The sequence below is a fragment of the Nycticebus coucang genome, chromosome 3 (genome assembly GCF_027406575.1).
Source record: "Nycticebus coucang isolate mNycCou1 chromosome 3, mNycCou1.pri, whole genome shotgun sequence".
NCBI classification, from domain to species: Eukaryota; Metazoa; Chordata; class Mammalia; order Primates; family Lorisidae; genus Nycticebus; species Nycticebus coucang.
Genome location: NC_069782.1, coordinates 59,264,102 through 59,285,124, shown reverse-complemented (window position 1 = coordinate 59,285,124; position 21,023 = coordinate 59,264,102). Strand labels below are relative to the sequence as shown.

The 21,023-nt window shown below is 50.2% G+C and overlaps 1 protein-coding gene across 2 annotated transcripts in view; it reads left to right on the top strand.

The window, feature by feature from the left end:
• The first annotated feature begins 1,053 nt into the window (after positions 1 to 1,053).
• The window catches only part of CERS4 (ceramide synthase 4), a 34,818-nt gene continuing 14,848 nt past the window's right edge, over positions 1,054 to 21,023 (top strand). For both annotated transcript variants that reach the window (XM_053583400.1, XM_053583401.1), the window contains exon 1: positions 1,054 to 1,172. The gene's annotated coding sequence lies outside the window, so the exon portion shown is untranslated. The remainder of the gene's footprint in view (positions 1,173 to 21,023) is intronic.

The following is a 21,023-nucleotide window of genomic DNA, read 5'->3' as shown; positions in this document are numbered from 1 at the left end:
AGGCACCGACCACAACGCCTGGCTATTCTTTGGTTGCATTGTTTGGCAGGCCTAGGCTGGATTCGAACCCTCCAGCTCCCGTGCATGTGGCTGGCGCCCTAGAGGCTGAACTACAGGCGCAGAGCCTTAAATAAATACATTTTTAAAAGAAGGGGAAAGAACAGTTCATTAGAGGGAAGGGCAAGTGTAAAGGTCAAGAGGCTGAACTCTGAGGGACGGGTTCTTTCCACACTTGCAATAGAGGCCTCCTGTCCCCATCCCCCACTTCCCTTGTGTGGAAATCAAATCTCAGTGAATTTAAGCAACTTGTCCAGGACCTCACTGCCAGGGTTTACATGTCACAGGCTCTGGAACCTCCTGGGCCTATTCATGGTTGGCCCAGGCTTCCTGCGCCCTGCTGACCTCGGGTCACGGGTCATTTCTGGTTCCCCTCAGCTCAAGCTCATGCGTTGCCCGCGGCCAAGCCCAAGGCTGCTGCCACCACCCACACGGCCCTACCTCTCAGCTTTATCTCCCTGGCTCAGCCGCCTGACCCCTGCACCCCACCAAACTCTAGCCTTTGCCCAGATGCCCTCTTAGAGTGCCTCAGCCCCAGAAAGAACCCCTGGGCTGGCCCGTTAGCAGGTCCCCAGATTTGGGGCTCCTGGAGTGGCCGCCGAAACTCAGTAGTGCTCCCCAGAGACTCGGAGTGCGCCAGGGGTGTGGGCAGATGAGTGGGGCCAGAGCATCCTGGATAAAAGAGGGGACCCGGGACATATAGCAGACAGGGATGCCGCCGGGGGCCGGACCTAGTGCGCAGCAGACTGTACTGGGTTCAAAGGCGAGAGATTAAGGCGCAGCGCGGAGACACTCTGAAGGACCCGGGCTAGGCTCACCGCCCAAAGGACTGGGCGGGAAGGGGAGGAGCCCAGAGACGCTGGGCGGGGTCCGGGGCGGGGCCTGGTCGCGCCGGGAGATTCCGCGCCTGGCCCTGCCCCCGCCCTCGAGGGCCCGCCCCGGGACCCGCCCCGCGCCCCCCTTCTTCCAGCCTTCTTTCCCCGGCTCCGGGCCGGGGCAGGGCCGGGAGCAGAGTCCGGTTGTGCCTGTCTTCTTCTCTGGGTCCGCCGCTAGGCTCGCGGTCCTCCGCCCCACCGCCGGCCCTCGGTGCGTCTGGCAGCCGGTGTGGTCCACAGGTAAGCGAACTCCCCCTACTCTGATAGCCACCCTCGCGGCGGGCTCGGGCCCCGCCTCCGCGGCCCAGGCAGCCGGGCTCTGGCCCCCATTATTCTGCTGGACTGCCCTATTGGGGTTTTCTCCATATGGCTGGGGGCCTGGACCTCCTACCCGAGACAGCCCCACTTATCTAGGGCCAGGGCGCCGCCGAAGTGCCCGAGAACGCAGCTGTGAAACGGGTGGGAGCGAGTGGGGATGATCCCAGCCCCGTGACGCGGGGTAATCCGGATGTGTAGACGGGCGGAGGTGCCCCAGAGCCCCACCGGAGACTGCGGTGGCCGCCAGCGAGTCAGTGCGGGGCGCTACTGGGCGCCACCGATGTGCTGGGGCTGGGGAAGCAGCCGGGGCCCCTGGCCTGGGAGTACGCGACCCATTCGACCGCTTAAACAGAAAACCACGTCATTCCAGCCCCGGCTGGCTGAGTGCTGGGAAGACGGCGCATCAGGCAGCTCAGGGAGGGGTTCTCCAAGAAGGTGTCACCGTGTTGTGAGCGCAGCAGCCAGCGAGGGCATGTTAGGCCCAGGAAAAGGCAAGATGCGGGTCAGGGCCCAACCTGGAGTGTTTGCCGAGCAGAAAAGAGGCCAGCGTGGAAAGAGGGGATCGGAGGTGGGGAGGGCTTAGCCAGAGTGGGGAAGGTGGTGAGGAGTGTGTGGAATCCACCCTCAAGGCGGTGGGGACCAGGAAGGCTTGAAACCTGCCAGGGGCATAATCCGATTGTGTCCTAAGAAGATGATCCTGTGTCTGCTGTGGGTAGAAGATCTGGAAAGAGGCTGCTGGCCTGGTTCCTGCTGCAGCCTGTAATAGGAAGCGGGTAAATTGGGGATTCACTTTGGCAGAAGAACATCATTTAGTTCCCTGCCTGCTTGCAAGTGAGGCATGAGGGAAAGTGTATGGAAGTTTTTGTCCTGGGTTGCCAGGAATATAGAAGGGCCTTTATTGCTGTCTTGGGGAGTCTGCCTTGCAAAACCTGTGAGATGCCATGAGATTGGGGGAAAGGCTCCCAAAGTACCCAGTCTGAGCCACAGTGAGGTCCCAGGCATCTGAGCACAGGGGCCAGGGTGGCCCCGTGGGGCAACCCCCTCCCCCCACAGGATAGAAATCCTAGACTGTGGAGTTATCTTTGAAGCCTTCAGCCTACCCAGCCTCAAATTACTTCCCTTCCAGGAGCAGCTGTTCTGAATAAATATGGGGTAGGGAGTGTTACTTGGAGCTTCATACAGCACACCTGGGCCCTCAGGAGGCCCAGACAGGCTGAATGCAAATAAGCTGGGTGGCTTGGTTATTAAACTGGCCTTGGGGCCTCAGGGAAAAGTTCTTTCTGAGCTTCAGTTTGCATCTGTAAAATGGGTTGGTAGTAGCTGTCCCAGTTCAGGGCCTTCCTCTGAGAAATTCAGGCAACGCCTGTGGCTCAGTGGGTAGGGCACCAGCCCCATACACTGAGGGTAGCGGGTTCAAACCTGGCCCTGGCCAAACTGCAACAAAAAAATAGCTGGAAGTTATGGCGGACGCCTGTAGTCCCAGCTACTAGGGAGGCTGTGGCAAGAGAATCACCTAAGCCAGGAGTTGGAGGTTGCTGTGAGCTGTGATGCCACAGCACTCTACCGAGGGTGATAAAGTGAAACTATCTCTCTACAAAAAAAAAAGAAAAGAAGTTTAGAACAGCATTCACCCCCCAACCTAGAGTTGTTTGCAGGTCCAATAAAGGGTGAGACTGGCCCAGTACCTGGCCCAGAGTGAGCATTGGGTACAGGAGCCACCAGAATGACTCTTTGAAAGCAGGAGTGGGCAAAATTCCCCTCATCTCACTCATGGGACACAGCAGGCAGGCACTGTGGGGCACATGGCCCTGTTCCTCTCTTATCTGGGCACTACAAGCTGTTCCCTTCACCACTGCCTGGGCTCTAACCTACCTTCCACTGTGTCCTTCCAGTTTGAGTTCAGTGCCTTGGGGCTAGTGACTTGCTTCCTAGTGCTTCAGTTTTTTCACCTGCTCAGTTCTTTTACATATTGGGGTATGACTGGGAATAATAGCATTCATAACCTCCTATGTAAAAGAACTGAGCAGAGTGAATGCCCAGCTGATAGCAGAAGTCTCTAAAACTATCACAGAGCCCAGCACCTAGTGGGGTGAGCTGGGGAGAAGTCTGTAAGGCCTTCTGGGGGAGGTGACAGTTGGCTGGGTTACAAAGGGTGAGTAGGAGTTAACCAGGTGGAGAGACCAGTGTGCAAAATTTCCAAGGAGAGGCTCGGCACCTATAGTTCAGTGGCTAGGGTGCCAGCCACATACACCAGAGCTGGTAGGTTCGAACCCAGCCCAGGGCCTGCCAAGCAACAATAACAACTACAACCAAAAAATAGCCAGGCGTTGTGGCGGGCACCTGTAGTCCCAACTACTTGGGAGGCTGAGGCAAGAGAATCACTTAAGCCCAAGAGTTTGAGGTTACTGTGAGCTGTGACACCACAGCACTCTACCAGGGGTGACATAGTCAGACTCTGTCTCAAAAAATAAAAAAAAAAATTGCCAAGGAAAGAAATTGCTGGGTGCTTGGAGGAACTTCTAGACGGAATGATGAGGCTAGGGTGATGAGGTCCAGAGATGGGAGAGAGGAAAGGGCAGAGCCAGGCTATTGGCCTCAAACAGGACATTTGGGTTAGTCTGAGCCCAGGGGGTCGAGGACAGAATTAAAGTACTAGAGAAAGAGGGGCTGCACTGGTCCAAGTGAGGAATAGCTGATGGGCTAGACTAGGTGGCGATATGGATGGGTGAGACATGGGTGGATCTTGGAGAGGTATGAGTAACCATGGACGGGGACTAGCCTTTGGAAATTGGGATGCTACTATCCATATGAGCGAGCTAGACACTTCATCCAGGTGAAGAAGTGTGGTACAGGGCAAGCTTTGCGGTAGAAGACTAGGGAAGCTGGGGAGGAGGAAACCAGGACTGGGCTGCAAGCCATGAGCACAGGGAACAAGGGCCAGTGACTCCTGTAAGGATCTCTGAATCTCCTGCTTGGATAACTCAGAGGCAGAGGTCCTGTTCTGTCATGTGGCTGTCCCTCCCCTCCCCAGGCCCTTTAGCACGAGCTTTCTTTGCACTTTTGAGTAGTACTCTCAGCCCCAGCCTGAATCTGACCAGAGCAGCATAGAGGAGGCCTTTTCCCTCCCTCAGTATGGACTATACCTTTGTTAATATGATGCTGTCGCTCACATTGAACTTGACAGATCTCAGCTCTGCTCTCACCCCCTACCCCTTCCTGGATTCCTAAAGCCAAAGTTTGGTCTAGGGTCCTACAGTAGTATGTCTAAAGAATGATCATGTCCTACCGACCATGGCCTGGGGACCACTCCTACCCCATCTTGTGCCTAGCCCTGCCTCCCTTCCACCCCTGTCTGTCTCTCATTTGTTCATTCAGCACACACTTAGGAAGTACATGCATTGGGAGACACTGGGTCTAGAAGTGAACTACATGAAGCTTCATGAAACTGATGTTCCCTGGTGGGAGAGGAGGACAAGGACAGGGATGAGGCCCAAACAATGAAAAGAAGCCAGCCAGGTAGACGTTCATAAGAGGGCCCAGCATGTGCAAAGGCTCTGAGGCTAGGACAAGCATGGCATGTGGGAGGCAAGGCAAGGAGTCTGGGTTTACCAGGGCAGAGTTAGCAGGGCTAGTGGGGGAAAAGAGACAGGTAGCTGCAGAGGCCAAGGGACCTCAGGGCACCTCCAGTTCAACCACAGCAGACCCTGGAGGGTCCTTTCTTTTTATTTTTAGAGGCAGAGTCTCACTCTGTCACCCAGGCTGGAGGGCAGTTGTGTGATCGTAACTCACTGTACCTTACATGCCTGGGCTCAAGTGACCCTCCTACCTCGGCTTCTTGAGTAGCTGGGACTACAAGTCCACACCACCGCTCCTGGCTGCTTTTAAAACAAATTTTAGAGGGCAGCACCTGTGGCTCAGTCGGTAAGGCGCCGGCCCCATATACTGAGGGTGGCGGGTTCAAACCCGGCCCCAGCTGAACTGCAACCAAAAAATAGCTGGGCGTTGTGGCGGGCGCCTGTAGTCCCAGCTACTCAGGAGGCTGAGGCAAGAGAATCACTTAAGCCCAGGAGTTGGAGGTTGCTGTGAGCTGTGTGATGCCATGGCACTCTACTGAGGGCCATAAAGTGAGACTCTGTCTCTACAAAAAAAAAAAAAAAAAAAATTTTAGAGAGCAGAGAGAGGTGAGGGTCAGGGAGGAAGAGGAACAGGAGGTGGAGGAGGTGCTGGCAGCAGTGGGCACAGACCTGGGCAGCAGTGGCAGGATGTCCTCAGAGCCCTAAGCCGATGCACAGAGGTTAGGAGGCTTATAGCAAAAGCCAAGCAGGTATGCTTTGAGGATGGCCCATCCACCAGCCTGTGCTCACCTCCTTCCCAAGTGGAGGAGAAAGGATCTGGCCCCCCTTCCTGTACCCTACATGGACAAGACCTGGGTCACCCTTCCTGCCCAGCCACTGATATGAACATGTTCCCAAAATCCCTGTGGATTTGCTCAAATGCTGTAACCTAGATCAGAGGTTCTGCCAGAGCCGGAGAACTATGACCAGGATCGCCACCTCCATCCACATTCAAATTGTGGGTAGGTGGCCCTTGGCCCTGGTACTGCTCTGTGATCCTGGTGGGTACACTGGGGACACAGCTGGGGCAGAGGCATAGGGGCAGGACTGTTGGGAGATGGCACACAGATGATGACTTGGGGTGACAAGGTATTCATTCTGCATTGGAGGTGGTGAAGGTAGTTCTACTGCCCTCACCTCTTTCTGCTCTCTCTCCTCTGTTCCAACCACACAGGCCTCATCTCTGTGCCTTGAATACAGCATGCAGGGCCTTCCCTCAGAGACTTTGCACCATCTGTTTCCTCTTTTGAGAATGTTCTATCCCCCTGCCCTCCTCCCTTACCTTCCCACCTTCTCAGGGAGGCCCTCCTGATCTCCCTTAAAAGATGCAGCCCCTCCTGACTGCCTAATTCCCTTGTTTAACTTATTTTTCTCTCCATATGGGTGGTTACCACCTGATATAACAAAACAAACAAATTAACAAAACATTATCCCCCCTGTCTCCACCCCATCCAGAACATCAGCTCTGTGGGCATGGGAATCCTTGTTTACTCTTTCCCTTGCTGGGATTCCAGTATGAAGCTGGCATGCAATTGGTGCCCAGTAAATGTTTGTGAGATGTTTATAGCATCTCGGTACTCCTGGCTGTGGCTTGGCTTGGTAGGGATGGAGTTTGGATCGGTGGGGGAACCAAATGTGGCAGTTGAAGGGCAGATTCTGTCCGGACGAGGTAGCTGACCAAGGCAGGAGGCTCAGTTGAGCTCAGGAGTTTGAGACCAGACTAAGCAAGAACAAGACCCCTACTAAAAATGGAAAAATTAGGCAAGCATGGTGGTGGGCACCTGTATCTCAGCTACTCAGGAGGCTGAGGCAGGAGGATCCCTTGAGCCCAGGAGTTCCAGGCTGCAGAGAGCTGTGATGACTCCACTATAGCCTGGAAGACAGAGTGAGACCATGTCTCAAAAAAATAAAAATGAAAAATAGCTGGGCGCAGTGGCTCACGCCTGTAATCCTAGCACTCTGGGAGGCCAAGGTGGATGGATTGCCCAAGTGCAAAGTTCAAGACCAGCAAGAGCAAGACCCCTTCTCTAAAAATAGCTGGGTGTTGTGGCGGCGCCTGTAGTCCCAACTCCTTGGGAGGCTGAGGCAAGAGAATCACTTGAACCCAGGAGTTTGAGGTTGCTGTGAGCTATGATGCTACAGCACTCTATCCAGGGTATCTTTAAATAAATAAGACGGTTTCTGGAAACAGCCTTGAGTTCAAGTCCCAGCTCTCCACTTCTTACTTTATGACCTTGGGTAACTCTGTGCCTCAATTTCCTCAGTTGCAAAACACAGGTGACAGAAGCACCTGGTGCTTACTATCTCTTGTAATCACAGCTCCCTGGAGACTTAGCCAGAGACTGGAAGGAGTCAGAATTCTAGGTTTATCTGAGGTCTCTGTAAACTCAGATGCTGAGGCAGGACATTTAGGGCTTTCTTATATATTCCTGGAATTTTCCGGAAACATGATGGGAGCAAGAGGGGTTACTTTATTCTGGGTAGTCCAGGGCTCCCTGAAAAGATGGCATTTGAGCTGAGTCAAATGGCCTGAGTCAGAGCCAGTGATGGGCTGAGACTGGAATAGGACATATTACTTATGCTCTAGGACCCCCACCCCCAGCCTGTGTGGAGACAGACTTGTCCCTAGGAAGTTACAAAGTGGTGGAGAAACCATAGTCCCTAGGGGTTAGAGGAGCCCCATGGCACAGCTTGGGAGTCTTGAGCACTTCATGGAAGCAGCACCAGGTAAGCTGCTCACTTGAATGGTGAGTCCTGACTCAGTTGGAAGGACCAGCCCAGGAGAAGGCCTGGCATCTTGATTCAGAGTGATGTTTCTCAGCTTTGAACAGACCCTGGCAAGCCATCCGTGGACCTCCCCCCACAGCCAAGAATCTCCGGCTGCCTCTCCAGAGATCTGGAGCAGGGGAAGGAACAGGCTTGTACTCTAAACTACTGCAGAGAGAAGGTTGGATGGCAGGTGGGGAAGAGCCTCTTCCTCATTCCTCCTCTTCCTCACTGCCTTCCATCTGTGTGGATCGGAGAGAAGGGACAGCCCCTCTACAGTGGTTGGAGAGGAAGCACTTTGCCTTGGGTTATACAAACACCTCTGATCTTTAAGGACCCAGGTGCCTTGGCATCCCCACTGGGGGCCCCTCTATGTGCTACCCCATTGAGCCCAGAACCCCAGCCTACCCCATCTAACCTAGAGGGCTGAGGATAGTTGTTGGGTGATCTCTAGGGACAGCACTTCCCTTGAAGTCTGTGAAGTCCCAGGGGCAGGCACAAGAGCAGCCCGTGGGCCAGGAGAGCACACAGCATTGCCTCCTCTCAGGATCTCAGCCTCCTTCCCTTGACATCAAGACCAAAGACTCCCGTGGCTGCTGCTGTGTCTTTAAAACCATGGTGACAGGCTCTTGCCAATCTCCCCCTGAACCAGGAGCACCAGAGACCCAGGCTGGCAGCCTTGCCAACATCAGGGACCAGCTGTTACTGAACTTTGTTTTGTTTTCATTGTTTTTATGGCTACTCTCTATATACGACACTAATGCTGGCTTGCCTTTATGGGAAGGGGGTCAAGTCTCCTCTGAAAATAAATATATTTAAAGAAAAAAAACCAACGTGAGTGTTTTGAAGGATAGAGGTGGGTGCACAGTGGCACAGGTGGGTGAAGAAAGAGAGAGTCACGATCGTGGACACTGTGGGAAGGCCTCAATCTGAGCCTAAGCTGTTCTCTGAGACCCTGGGTGCCTGGGCCTCTGTTGAACCCTCATTCATTCATCTGTTCAGTAGACAGCTGCTGGGGAAAACAGGGTAAGAGAGCCAAGGGAGGTAGCCCCCTAACCCAGCCTACGGGCAACTGGCAGGGCCTTCTAAAGATATTAAATAGAGAGCAGAGTCTCCAGACCTGGAAGGAGTTACCAGTAGGGGGGAGTGGCATGTGCAAAGGCTCAGGGGCATGCTGGAGAGCCCAGTACTGGGCTGATGGGAGCACTTTTAGGATTTAAAGCTGAGGGTCTGATTTCTGGATTAGAAGGAAATCCTGGATGCCAATGGGGAGAGGCAGCTTTGGCAAAATAATTCAGCCAAGAGACCATGACAATGGGAGGAGGCAGGAAAAGTGGATGCAATCATAGGACTTGGTGAGTGGCCGAGTTTCAGAGGAATGTGAATATTTCTGTCTTCGAAGATGGGGTGGATGGTGGGATCTTAGCCAAGATGCCATGGGATGGAAGGAAGCAGGCTTAATGGGGGATGACTCCAGCATGACAAGCCTGGGCAAGGCACTGCTGGGTGGTGTTAGATAAGTAGATTTGGCCTTGAAAAGAGAGCCCTGGGAGGATCAAGAATCTGGAAACTAGCACCATGGACATGCTGATTGTGGCCTCAGAGTAGGTGAATTTCCCAGGGAGAGCAGCTGGCACAAGAGGATCAAGGACCAATATCGTTTAGGGCTAAAAGAGAAGAAAACCAGCACAAATTGGAGACAACAGTGGAGGGGAGGGGACCCAGGATGTCATGGTCCTTAGAAGGAGAAATGGATGAGGGGTGAGGGAATTGGCCACAGGAGGGTGTCACTGGTAACCCAAAGGCAAAGGCCAAAGTGATAAGGTGGGGGGAGAAAAGTAGGTGTAAGGGAGAAGCACGAAGGCAACTCCTGCTTTCCAGGAATGCTGAGGCCACGGCTGATACAGAGTTTCTCTGAGCCTGTGTTCATCTGGAACATTCAGGAGCGTAGAGCTGGGGTCAAACACCAGCCTGGCCATTTACCAACTATGTGACCCTGGGTGGATGATTCAGTGTCTCTGAGACTCAGTTCTTCTGTGAAGTGCGAATGACATTAGCATCTTGATCAGAGTGTGTCTGACATTTCCAATGGGAAAGAGGATTATGGGCTGCCCTTGGACAAGCATCTGATGGGCAATTCTTGGAATGGTACCAAGGCTGCTATCACTGGTGCTTGGTTAATCCTTGGTGTGGGTGTGGGCAAGGCCTACTCTCCTAGAGAACAATCTGGTTTTGTAATTATTTGGCCCTATATGAACCAGCCTCCATATACACCATCATTAGGAGCTGATAGAGGGACCCAGCCACCAGCTGGTGGGAGAAGTAGGGGCAGGTGTCAGACTAAGTTAAGTGAAGGGAAGTTGAGTGAAGGAAAGATGCCGTCAGAGCACAGCCTAGAACCCACAAATGCTTCTATCATCTAAAACCTGTTATTAAGCCCACACAGTGATTTTTTTTTTTTTTTGCAATTTTTTTGGCCAGGGCTGGGTTTGAACCCGCCACCTCTGGCATATGGGGCCGGCACCCTACCCTTTGAGCCACAGGTGCTGCCCAACACAGTGATTTTTTTATTTCATTATTTCTTGAGTCAGAGTCTCACTTTATCACCCTGGGTTGAGTGCCATAGCATCATTATAGCTCACAGCAATCTCAAGCTCTTGGGCTCAGGCAATCCTCTTGCCTCAGCCTCCTCAGTAGCTGGGACTACAGGCATACGCCATAATGCCCAGCTAGTTTTTTTTTTTTTCTTTTTTTTTTTTTTCATTTATCAGGCAAAGGAAAGGCTGGACCCCCCCATCGCTGGTGTGCAGGGCTATCACACAAACCACTGACCTACAGCAGCCAGCTAAGCTTTTCTATTTTTTTTTTTTTTTGTAGAGACAGAGTCTCACTGTACCGCCCTCGGGTAGAGTGCCGTGGCATCACACGGCTCATAGCAACCTCTAACTCTTGGGCTTACGCGATTCTCCTGCCTCAGCCTCCCGAGCAGCTGGGACCACAGGCGCCCACCACAACGCCCGGCTATTTTTTGTTATTGTTGTTGCAGTTTGGCCGGGGCTGGGTTTGAATCCACCACCCTCGGCATATGGGGCCGGTGCCCCACTCACTGAGCCACAGGCGCCGCCCTTTGCTTTTTTTTTTTTTTGAGACAGAGTCCCACCCTATGCCTTGAGCAGAGTGCAATGGCATCATAGCTTACTGCAACCTCAGACTTGGGCTGTGGGCATCTCACTGCCTCAGCTTCTGGGAGCCACTGGAATTACAGGTGCTTGCCATGGTACCCAGCTGGATTTTTCATTTTTTTTTAGGAGTCGGGGTCTCTCTCTTGATCAGGCAAGTCCTGAGCTCAAGCAATTCTCCCTCCTCAGCCTCCCACAGTGCTGGGATTACAGGCATGAGCTACCGTGCCCAGCCTAAGTTTTTCTATTTTTTAGTAGAGACAAGGTCTGGCTCTTACTCAGGCTCTTCTTGAACTCCTGAGCTCAACCAATCTGCCCATCTTGGCCTCCCAAAGTGCTAGGATTACAGGGATGAGCCACTTACCCTGAATTTTTTATTTCAGTTAGTGTATTTTTCAGTTTTAGAGTTTCCCTTTTGTCCATTTTTAGAGTTTCTACTTCTTTGCTGAGGTTTCTTATTCATTTGTTAGGAGCTAATTCATCCTTATATCGTTGACTATATTTATAACTGCTTCAAAGACCTTATCTACTAATTCCAACATCTGGATCACCTCAGGGTCAGTCTCCATTAATTTTCATCTTTCCTGAGTATATTTTCCTGCTTCTTCATCTGTCTAGTAATTTTAAATTGTGTTCAGGACACTATGGATGATGCATTGTAGAGACTCTGGTTTCTGTTATATTCCTCTGAAGAGCATTGGAAAAAATTTTTAATTTAATTATATTCACCAGGCCATTAACCTGACGGGACTAAAATTCCAAAGTCTCTTTTCCTTGTGGTAGGTGGCAGATGAAATCTTGGTTTTAGTTCTTTTAGCCTTAGCTGGGCTAGTTGGAGTGCATTCAGCATGCATAGTTCAAGGGTCAGCAAGAAACTTATACAGAATTTTTGTGTAGACTTTGGTGCTTCCCATCTCTGGTTCTTTTCTTTCCTCAATATTCTGTTGTATTGTTGAGCTGTTGTGGTCTCCTTGGACACTTTCCTCTGATACTTTAAGCCAGTTTCTATCTCTGATGAATAGCAGTAAAAGGTGGGGAAGACGCCTAGTGCCATTCTTATCTTCCCATCCAACTTTTGTTTTTGGTCATTCTGTACTCAGTGGTCATTCTCAGTGATACTGTCCAGTAGAATTTTCTGCAATGGTGGAGATGTTCCGTATCTGCACTGCCCAACACACTGGTCACTAGCCACGTGTTACTAGTGAGTATATAAATGTTCCTGGTGCAACCAAGAAACTAAATTTTTTATTTTGTTTAAAGTTAATCAATTTAAATTCAAATAGGCACATGTAGCTAGGCGCTACTATATTGGACATTGCAGCATTAGAGCTTTCAGGTAGTTGTCTTTTGTATTTAGTTCAGAATTTATTGTTGTAATCTTTATTGTTGTAATTGACAGGGCTGGTCAGATGTGGCTAACTCTGCCATTATCAGAAGCAGAACTCTTTTTGTGGTTTTCCATTACATAAATTAGGTATCAAGCCATTAGTGTCTCTCTGCATTTTCTTTTGTTTTCTTTTTGTAACTCATTGGTCTTCCCAAGTCACTGAGCATAGCTCTTCTTCCAGTCTACCTCACCTTTGGTGATTTTTAAAATTAAAAACAAAAGTTTCAACTGTGGTAAAATATATGTAACATGAGACTTACCATCTTAACCATGTTTAATTGCACTCTTCTGTATTGTTATATGTGTTCACCTTGCTGCACAGCCTATCTCAAGAACCTTTGCAATTTGTAAAACTGAAACTCTGTCCCCATTCAATGCTAACTCTAACTCCCCACCCTCTCCCTGGCATCCACCATTCTACTTTTGGTTTGTTTGTTTGTTTTTGGAGTCAGAGTCTTACTATGTCACCCTCTGTTAAGTGAGTGCTGTGGCGTCACAGCTCACAGCAACCTCAAACTCTTGGGCTCAAGCCATCCTTTGCCTCAGCCTCCCAAATAGCTGGGAGTACGGTGTTCTCTGTTAAGTAAGTGCTGTGGCGTCACAGCTCACAGCAACCTCAAACTCTTGGGCTCAAGCCATCCTTTGCCTCAGCCTCCCAAATAGCTGGGAGTACAGGTGTTCACACAATGCCCAGCTATTTTTTTAGAGACAGGGTCTTACTCTAGGTCAGGCTGGTCTGGAACCCATGAGCTCAAACAATCCACCTGCCTTGGCCTCCCAGAGTGCTAGGATTACAGGTATGAGCCACTGTGCCCGGCCTCACCATTGTACTTTTGGTCTCTGAATCTGACAACTTTAGGACCTCATAAAAGTGGAAGCATATAGTATTTGTCCTTTTGTGATTAGCTTATTTTATTCAGCCTAACATTCTCAGAGTTCATCCACACTGTATCTTCCTCTTCCTTTTCAGATTGTTCTGTATATTTCATAGTTTGGAATCCTGAGGTTTCTGATCCCTAACTATTGGACATCAAGGTTGCTTCCAGTTTTTTTGTTTGTTTGTTTGATTGATTGATTGACTGACTGATTGTTTTTTGAGACAGAGTCTCACTTCATCACCCTGGGTACGGTGCCGTGGCCACCTCAAACTCTTAGGTTCAAGTGATCCTCTTGTCTCAACCTCCTGAGTAGCTGGGACTACAGGCACCCTCCACAATGCTTGACTATTTTTAGAGATAGGGGTCTTGTTCTTGCTCAGGCTGGTCTCAAACTCCTGAGCTCAGGTGGCCCATCCGCCTCGGCCTCCCAGAGTGCTAGGATTATAGGCATGAGCCACTGTGCCTGGCCCTGTTTCTTCTAGTTTTCACTGGAGGGGACAGAGGGAGGGATGACGAGAGGCACAAGGAAATTTGGGGGGTGTTTGGATGTGATCATGGTCTTGAATGAGGTGATGCCTGCTTGCATATGTGTGTGTGTCACAAGTATTGCAGAGCACATGCAACATGCAAGAAATTCTGTGTTTAAGTCACACACTTAAACACAGAATTTCTTGCATGTTGATTACACCTCCATAAAGATGTTTTTTCTTCCCTTATCTGTAACAGCCCAAGTGTGCTCTAGTCACACTCCACGGGTATGCTTGATCACGTTCTTGTGCAAATAACTGATCCTAATTCCAATTGCTGCCATCACCCCACTCTATTTGGGGCTGGAGACTTTTCATTTCTCCCTTCTACCCTCACAGAGACCTCATCCTATCTCTTCGCTCAGTCCCTGCAACCTCCTCACCCCCCACTCTGTGATGCCTGGGAACTGCTGAAGTCTCATGCTCGCCTGGCCCTCACTGGGGGCAGAACCAGACATGAGCCCCACAGAGCCAGTGCTGGCCCAGAAGACCCAGAGCCATGATGAGGCTGGGCTAGGCTGGGGAGGGGCTCTACCTATCCAGGAAAAGCAGGGCAGGCCTCTTTTTTTTTTTTTTTTTTTTTGTAGAGACAGAGTTTCACTTTATTGCCCTTGGTAGAGTGCCGTGGCGTCACACAGCTCACAGCAACCTCCAACTCCTGGGCTTAAGCGATTTTCTTGCCTCAGCCTCCCAAGTAGCTGGGACTACAGCAGGGCAGGCCTCTTAAGTAGGGGATTTAATCTGACCCAGGGCTTGAAAAACAAGTAGGAAGGGGCTGGGCACAGTGGCTCATGCCTATAATCCCAGCACTCCGGGAGGCTGAGGTGGGTGGACTGCTTGCGCTCAGGAGCTCGAGACCAGCCTGAGCAGGAGAGAGACCCCGTCTCTAAAAATAACCGAGTGATGTGGCTGGTGCCTGTACTTGGGAGACTGAGGCAAGAAGATCACTTGAGCCCAAAGAGTTTCAGGTTACTGTGAGCTTGGACGACATGGCACTCTACCCAGGCAGGGTGACAGTGAAATTCTGCCCCCCCAACCCCCAAAGAAAAAAAGAAGGAAGGAAGGAAAGGAAGAGCTGGCCTGGGAAAGGGGCTGGTGGGTGCAGGTGGGTTAGGGGCAGGTACCTGCACATGCAAAGGTCTGGATGCTGGGAACTTGGAGGCTGGTCTTGGGAATCCTATAATGGCTGAACAGCTAGTAGCTGACGTAATGCAGGGGCTTGAATGCAGCTGCAGAAAGGAGATGATTCTAGAAGGGGGAGGTGGCAGGGAGTCCTCTTTTTTCCTGCAGCCAGTGCCAAGCCAGAGTTGAGTGGGCAGCTGCAAGGTGACCATTGTGGCCTGGTGTTGGTTTTATTTTTAAAATCTTTTTATTATTTTTTATTAAATCATAACTTTGTACATTGATGCATTTATGGGTTTTGGGGTACCTAGTATTGGTTTTAGTTTGTTTTGTTGGTTTGTTTTGGTGAGGGAGTTGCCAGGGAATTGTTGGAAAAAGGTATAACGGGAGCAGGCTGGGGATAACAGGGAACATGGCCTGGCTTGCTGAGGCCCCTGAGCCCGCTGAGAGTTCAGAAGTTAAGAAATTTTACACTGAGCTCCTGACACCCTAAAAACTTAAAGGGTGGGTGGAAATAAGATCTTAATTCTTGGGGAAACCTTGATGGGCAAAGGCAGGACTCCACAGGATTCTGTGGGCCCTGAGCCCATTGCAGGGAGCAGAGTAGCCCCCTCCACACTCAAGGGAGTTTCCAGCTCTGACTCTCTCTCTTGCTGTCTGAGTGACCTATGACCTGTGTCTAGTTGCTTCTTGCTTTTAGCCTCAGGCTTAAAGCCAGTTCCTAAGTGGGAAGACATTGGGGCTCTTCATGGGGCTATTCATGGAGATCAAGCCAACTTTGGCTGTTAAAGAAGGTAGGGGCTGTGTATGGTGTCTCGTGCCTATAATCCCAGCACTCTGGGAGGCTGGGCCATAAGAATTACTTGAGAGTAGGGGTTAGACAGGCCTAAGCAAGAGTAAGACCCCATCTCTACAAAAATATAAAAAATTAGGCATAATGGTGTACACCTATAGTCCCAGCTAATTGGCAGTCTGAGGAGGGGGGATTGTGAGAGTCCAGAAGTTCAAGATTGCAGTGAGCTGTGATCTCGCCCCACTGAACTCCAGCCTGCATGACAGAGCAACATCCTAGTCCTTTAAAAAGTAAAGAAAAAGAACTAGGTTCTTTTTCTAGAGTTCTGTCATCTGAGTCAGTGTCCTCATGCCCACCCCCATCATCTGTCTATTATACCCACTTGTTCATCCACTTAGCAGACATTGGCACTTAATATTGTGCCAGATCTCCTCCAAGGATATAGCAGTGATTAAAACAACATTCTTTGTTTTCTTAAGGCTTATTGCCTTGGGGGAGGCAAAAGGTATACCAGGAAACTGGATCAAGTGAGATAAAGGGCTGAAGGAACTAAATATGTCCTCTTTGATGGTAGTCTGGGAAGACTTCTAGGAGGAGGTGATGTTTGAGCTGAGATGAGAATGATGAGACAGCTAGACATGTGGATGTTTGGGGTGATAGCTTTTTTTGGAGGGGGGGGACAGAGTCTTACTCCGTCACCCTGTGTAGAGTGCCATGGTGTCATCATAGCTCACAGTAGCCTCAAACTCTTGGGCTCAAGCCATCTTCTTGCCTCAGTTTTTCTGTTTTTTAGTAGGGATGGGGTTTCATTCTTGCTCAGACTAGTCTTGAATGCCTGAGCTCAAGCAGTCCACCTGCCTCGACCTCCCAAAGTGCTAGGATTACAGGCATAAGCCACTGTGCTTATCAGCTGGGGTGATAGCTTATTAAAGATGCTGTTGGCATCTTTAATGAGTTTGGTAAGGTGGGAGCTCAGCAGCCAGGGGTTTTGGTTGTGCTGAATGAAGCTTGGAAAGAAGTGGGGGCAGGTCATAATCATTTGACAGGAGCCAAAATATATGAGGCTAGAGTGAGGCAGGGCCCTGGAGTTGGGGTCTTCCTTTATGTCTTTGGCAGGAGCAGCATGGTAATTCTCTGGATTGGCTGCATGCTTGGTCATTAGGGCCCTGGTCAGACAGCCAGAGCCAACTGGAAGGAAGGGAGAGCTGGGGCCTAGCACAGGGGCAGGCTTTGGTTATCTGCAAACAACCTCCTTCCTCTGGGCACATCACGTGTTCCTGTCTGGGCTCCAGCCACAGGAATCAGGTGACCCCAGGCATCAGGTCAGCCTGCAAGGGAGGGTGGGGTGGGGGTGAGAGTGTGTGTCTCTCACATCTGGGGTCTGAATTGATTTCCACACCCCCAGGCACGTCCTGCGTGTCCCAGCTAGATTTAAAGCAAATAATACAAACCTATGTGCCTCTTCTGGATGGTCTGCTGAGCAACTCTGTGGCCCTTGGTGGTTGGGAAGTTGGGAAGGGGATGTCCAGGGGAGCAGTGGGGATGAGAGGTGCTCCACTTAGACCCCTGACTAGGGGCAGGAATCCTGGCTCATCCCCCGCCCCCCCCCCATCAGTACAAAGCTTTCAGTCTCTCTCTTTCCCCCAGTTTGGGAGTATTTTTAGCTACTAAGAAGGATTATCAGAGTCTGGCTCCCAGGTGGCAGGGGTAGAGCTGGGAATGGGGCCAGGGAGGCTTCAGGCAGCAGTCAGGCTTGGGGGTTGGTGGGGTGATGGGAAAATAAAGGCTTAGGCTGTTCACTTGGCCCAGCCACCCACCGCCTGGTGACTCTTCAAATGACCCGGTGCCCTGCTTTAACACTTATCTGCAGCTGTAACGAAAGTCCAAACAGGCAGAAGGGTAGCTTCCAGGCAGTGCGAGGGACCTTGGATGCCAGAAACCTTGTTCTAAGGGCTGGGAAGAACTGTCTAGCAGCTGCTGAAGGCCAGAGCCCCTCCTTTCTAGAATATCTTCTTCTCTGCTGGTAAACATCATGGCCACTAAATTGTACTCAGTGCTCACTTCACCTCGGGAGTCATTCCTAACTATTCCATATGGAAGGGATGCTATTGTTGGTCCCATTTTACTGAGGAGGAAATTAAGGCACGAATAGGCTAGATTATCTACCCCAAGGTCACATGACTGGTAAATAGGTGAGGCAGGAGCAGTTGTGAAGCCAGCACAGAGTGTTCGTGAACTGCCTGACCACTGCCTGGGAACCTGGAAGCCTCACAATTGCCAGGTGAAGCAGAGTGGGGATATGGCTGTACCCATTTTTCAGATAGGGTAGTTGAGGCCCAGCTAGACAGAGTGTCACAGGAAATAAACCTAAGCTGAAGCCTAAAAGAGAAAAACTGAAAATTGAGGTGCACGACCCTAGGCTTCATTCTCTTCCCTATCCTCAGGAAGAGAAGTCTGGGCCTTGCTGGCCAGGGGTGCCTTGCGAAAGCTGCATCTGAACCCTTCCGTGTCCTAAATGTTTCAGGGCTCTGGGGTGTTTGATCACCCTTCAGGGAGAGCACCTGTTCTACCAGTGACTGAAGATATTGAGGCTCCCTGGGCCTTAAAGCATTGGAAACAGGACTTTGGCCAGTCTGATGGGCTCCAAAATTGGTCTTCACAAACCACAGCATCTCTTATTTATGCCTCAAGAGAGGGAAAGGAGAGAAATGGAAACAGGTTAGCAAGCAGGGAAGACTTCTGGGGCCAAGACCTCTGCAGGCAGGATGTATCAGTCTGAAGCTCCCTCAGAGAGCTCCCTGGTTTGGAGAATGCATTTCTGTTCCCCTTTCTGGTCTACCCAGGAAGGGGTGGGCCTACTTAAGCTGAGGAGACTAGAGTTTGAGACTGGTCGTGCTCCCTTTTTCACCTCCACACAAAAGACTGCATGGGTGGCTCCCAAAATGACAATGAGTGAAATGAGGCTGGGGGAGGGTGCTTTAAGTAGATCCAAGGCAGGGCAGTCATGGGTTACCTACAGGAGAAAATGAAAACTGAGCTGAGTTTTGAAGGATGCACAGGAATTTGCCAAATAAACAAGGAAGGTGTGTAAGCCCGTTGAGGACATATACCTTGCTCTCTTTCCACACCATTTTGTATCCTCAGCACCCAGCATTGTGTGATAAAGTATTATAGGCAGAGGGAAGTAATGATGAAGGCTGGGATAGGTGACACGGTACGATGTGGTCAGAGCAGGTTGTTAGCTAGCCTTGAGGCCTGAGCTTATGAGAAGCCATTGTTCTGTGTGCTCTCCCCTGTCCCCCAAGCTCATTGTGACTTGCACACACCATGATGTGCAAGGATACATCTAAGACCCTTGGGTGGGGTGTTAAAACACCAGGCTAGAGGCCTGGATTCCTGGGTTCTGGCTCCAGCCCTGGTTGGCTGGATGCTTTCCTGGGACATTGAGCCCCCTTTCATTTGCACTCAGGGATCTATTGGGAGGGTCCTTAAGAGAAGGCTGCATATGCCTTGTGGCTGTTGTGGCTCTGGGTACTCGGTATCAAGCCAACCTTGACTGTTAGTGAAGATGGTTTCTTTTTCTAGAGAGATAAACCACCTGGGCTGAAGTCCCCACATGCACCGACCTGTCCATGTGTCTGCTGTGTGTGGACCTTGTTGTGAGTGTAGACTAGTCACCATTCCCATCCTTGATGACTTCCCCCTCCTTGACTTGTTGGGCCATTGACTTCTAGTGCCCCACCAGAGTATTCAGTGGTAGCAGCAGCTCCTAATGCCCCACTGACTCCTGAATGTTTGGCTTCCCATGGCATGGGCCTAGGGCTGCTCTTCATCTGCACCCTCTTCCCGGGGAATGCCTCCCACTCTTAGTGTCCACAGGGACATGTGAGACCTCTCTTGCATGTCTTATCCAACACTTTGCCCACTCCTGCCCTGAAATTAGGTCCCCCATTCTGGTTCACCCTTTTTCTCAGACTGGACCTCTGAGTGTTTCAGTGGCCAAGGAGACTGAGGTTGAAGGTAAAATTGTTAATCACCTGACCTTGAGATTGGGAGATTATCCTGCATAAGCTGGGTGGGCCCAGTGGTATCATAGGGTCCTTAATGGGAACAGACGGAGGTAGGAGAGGCTTTGTCAGAGTGAGGACATGTGATTTCTGCTCTGAAGGAGGAGGAAGGGCCTCAAGCTGAGGGATGCCTGCAGCCTCTAGATCAGGCATCCTCAAACTTTTTAAACAGGGGGCCAATTCAATTGACTGTTGGAGGGCCAGACTATAGTTTAAAAGAAAAAACTATGAACAAATTCCTGTGCACCCTGCACATACCTTATTTTGAAGTAAATATCAAAATGGGAACAAATACAATCACACCGCCTCATGTGGCCCACGGGCCGCAGTTTTAGGACCCCTGCTCTAGATCATTTCCTGGAGCCTTCAGAAGGAACAAGGCCTGCTAACACTTTGACTATAGCCCAGTGAGACCCACTAGGGACTTCTGACCTCCAGAACTGTCAGATAACAAATATGCGTTGTTTTAAGTTACTATGTTTGTGGTAATTTGCAGGAGCAAACCAGTAGGAAACAAACACAAGAATCATGGATTGATTTTGCCTGGTTGTGAATTTTATGTAAATAGAATCTGACAATACACAGTTTTTTTGTGTGTGACATTTTTCTTTTATTGTGTATTTTTTCAGCCCTTTCTTTTTGTCGCCATTGTTTTTAAATTGAGAAATAAAAATTATATATAGGGAGGGTGAGTTTGTTCATACCTGTAATCCCTTGATTTTGGGAGGCCAAGGTGGGAGGATCACTTGAGGCCAGGAGTCGGAGACCAGCCTGAGCAAGAGTGAGACCCCCATGTCTACAAAAAATAGAACAATTAGCTCAACAATTAACCATAGTCCCAGCTACCTGAGAGATTGAGGCAGGAGGATCACTCAAGCCCAGGAGTTTGAGGTTGTAGTGAGCTATGATGATGTAATTGTACTCCAGCCTGGGTGACAGAGCAACACCCTATCTCAAAAAAAAAAAAAAATCATATCTATTAATAGTATACAACATGATGTGTTGTTTTTTTTTAAACCCCAGACTCCACTGATAGAAGTATGGAAATAAAAATGAGGCGGCCACCCAGGAAAGTCGTTTGGCAGTTGCTTACAAAGTTAAACATGCAACCACCATATGACCCGCCCATGTCACTCCTAGGGAGGTACCCCAGAGAAATGAAAACTTGTGTTTGTACAGAGTGCATTCGTGAACATTCAGAGCAGTTTCCCTCATAATTAACAAATCTGGAAGAATCCCAAATTCCCATCAACAAGCAATGGAGAACCAGTTATGGTACATTCCCACAACGCATCCAGTGTGACAATAAAAAGTATCAAGCCACTGACAGATGCAGTAACAATGGACAGATCTCAAAAACATTCCACAGAGTGGAAGATGCCAGGCCCCGAAGACATAGTATATAATTTTATCTATATAAAGTTCTAGAACTGACAAAAC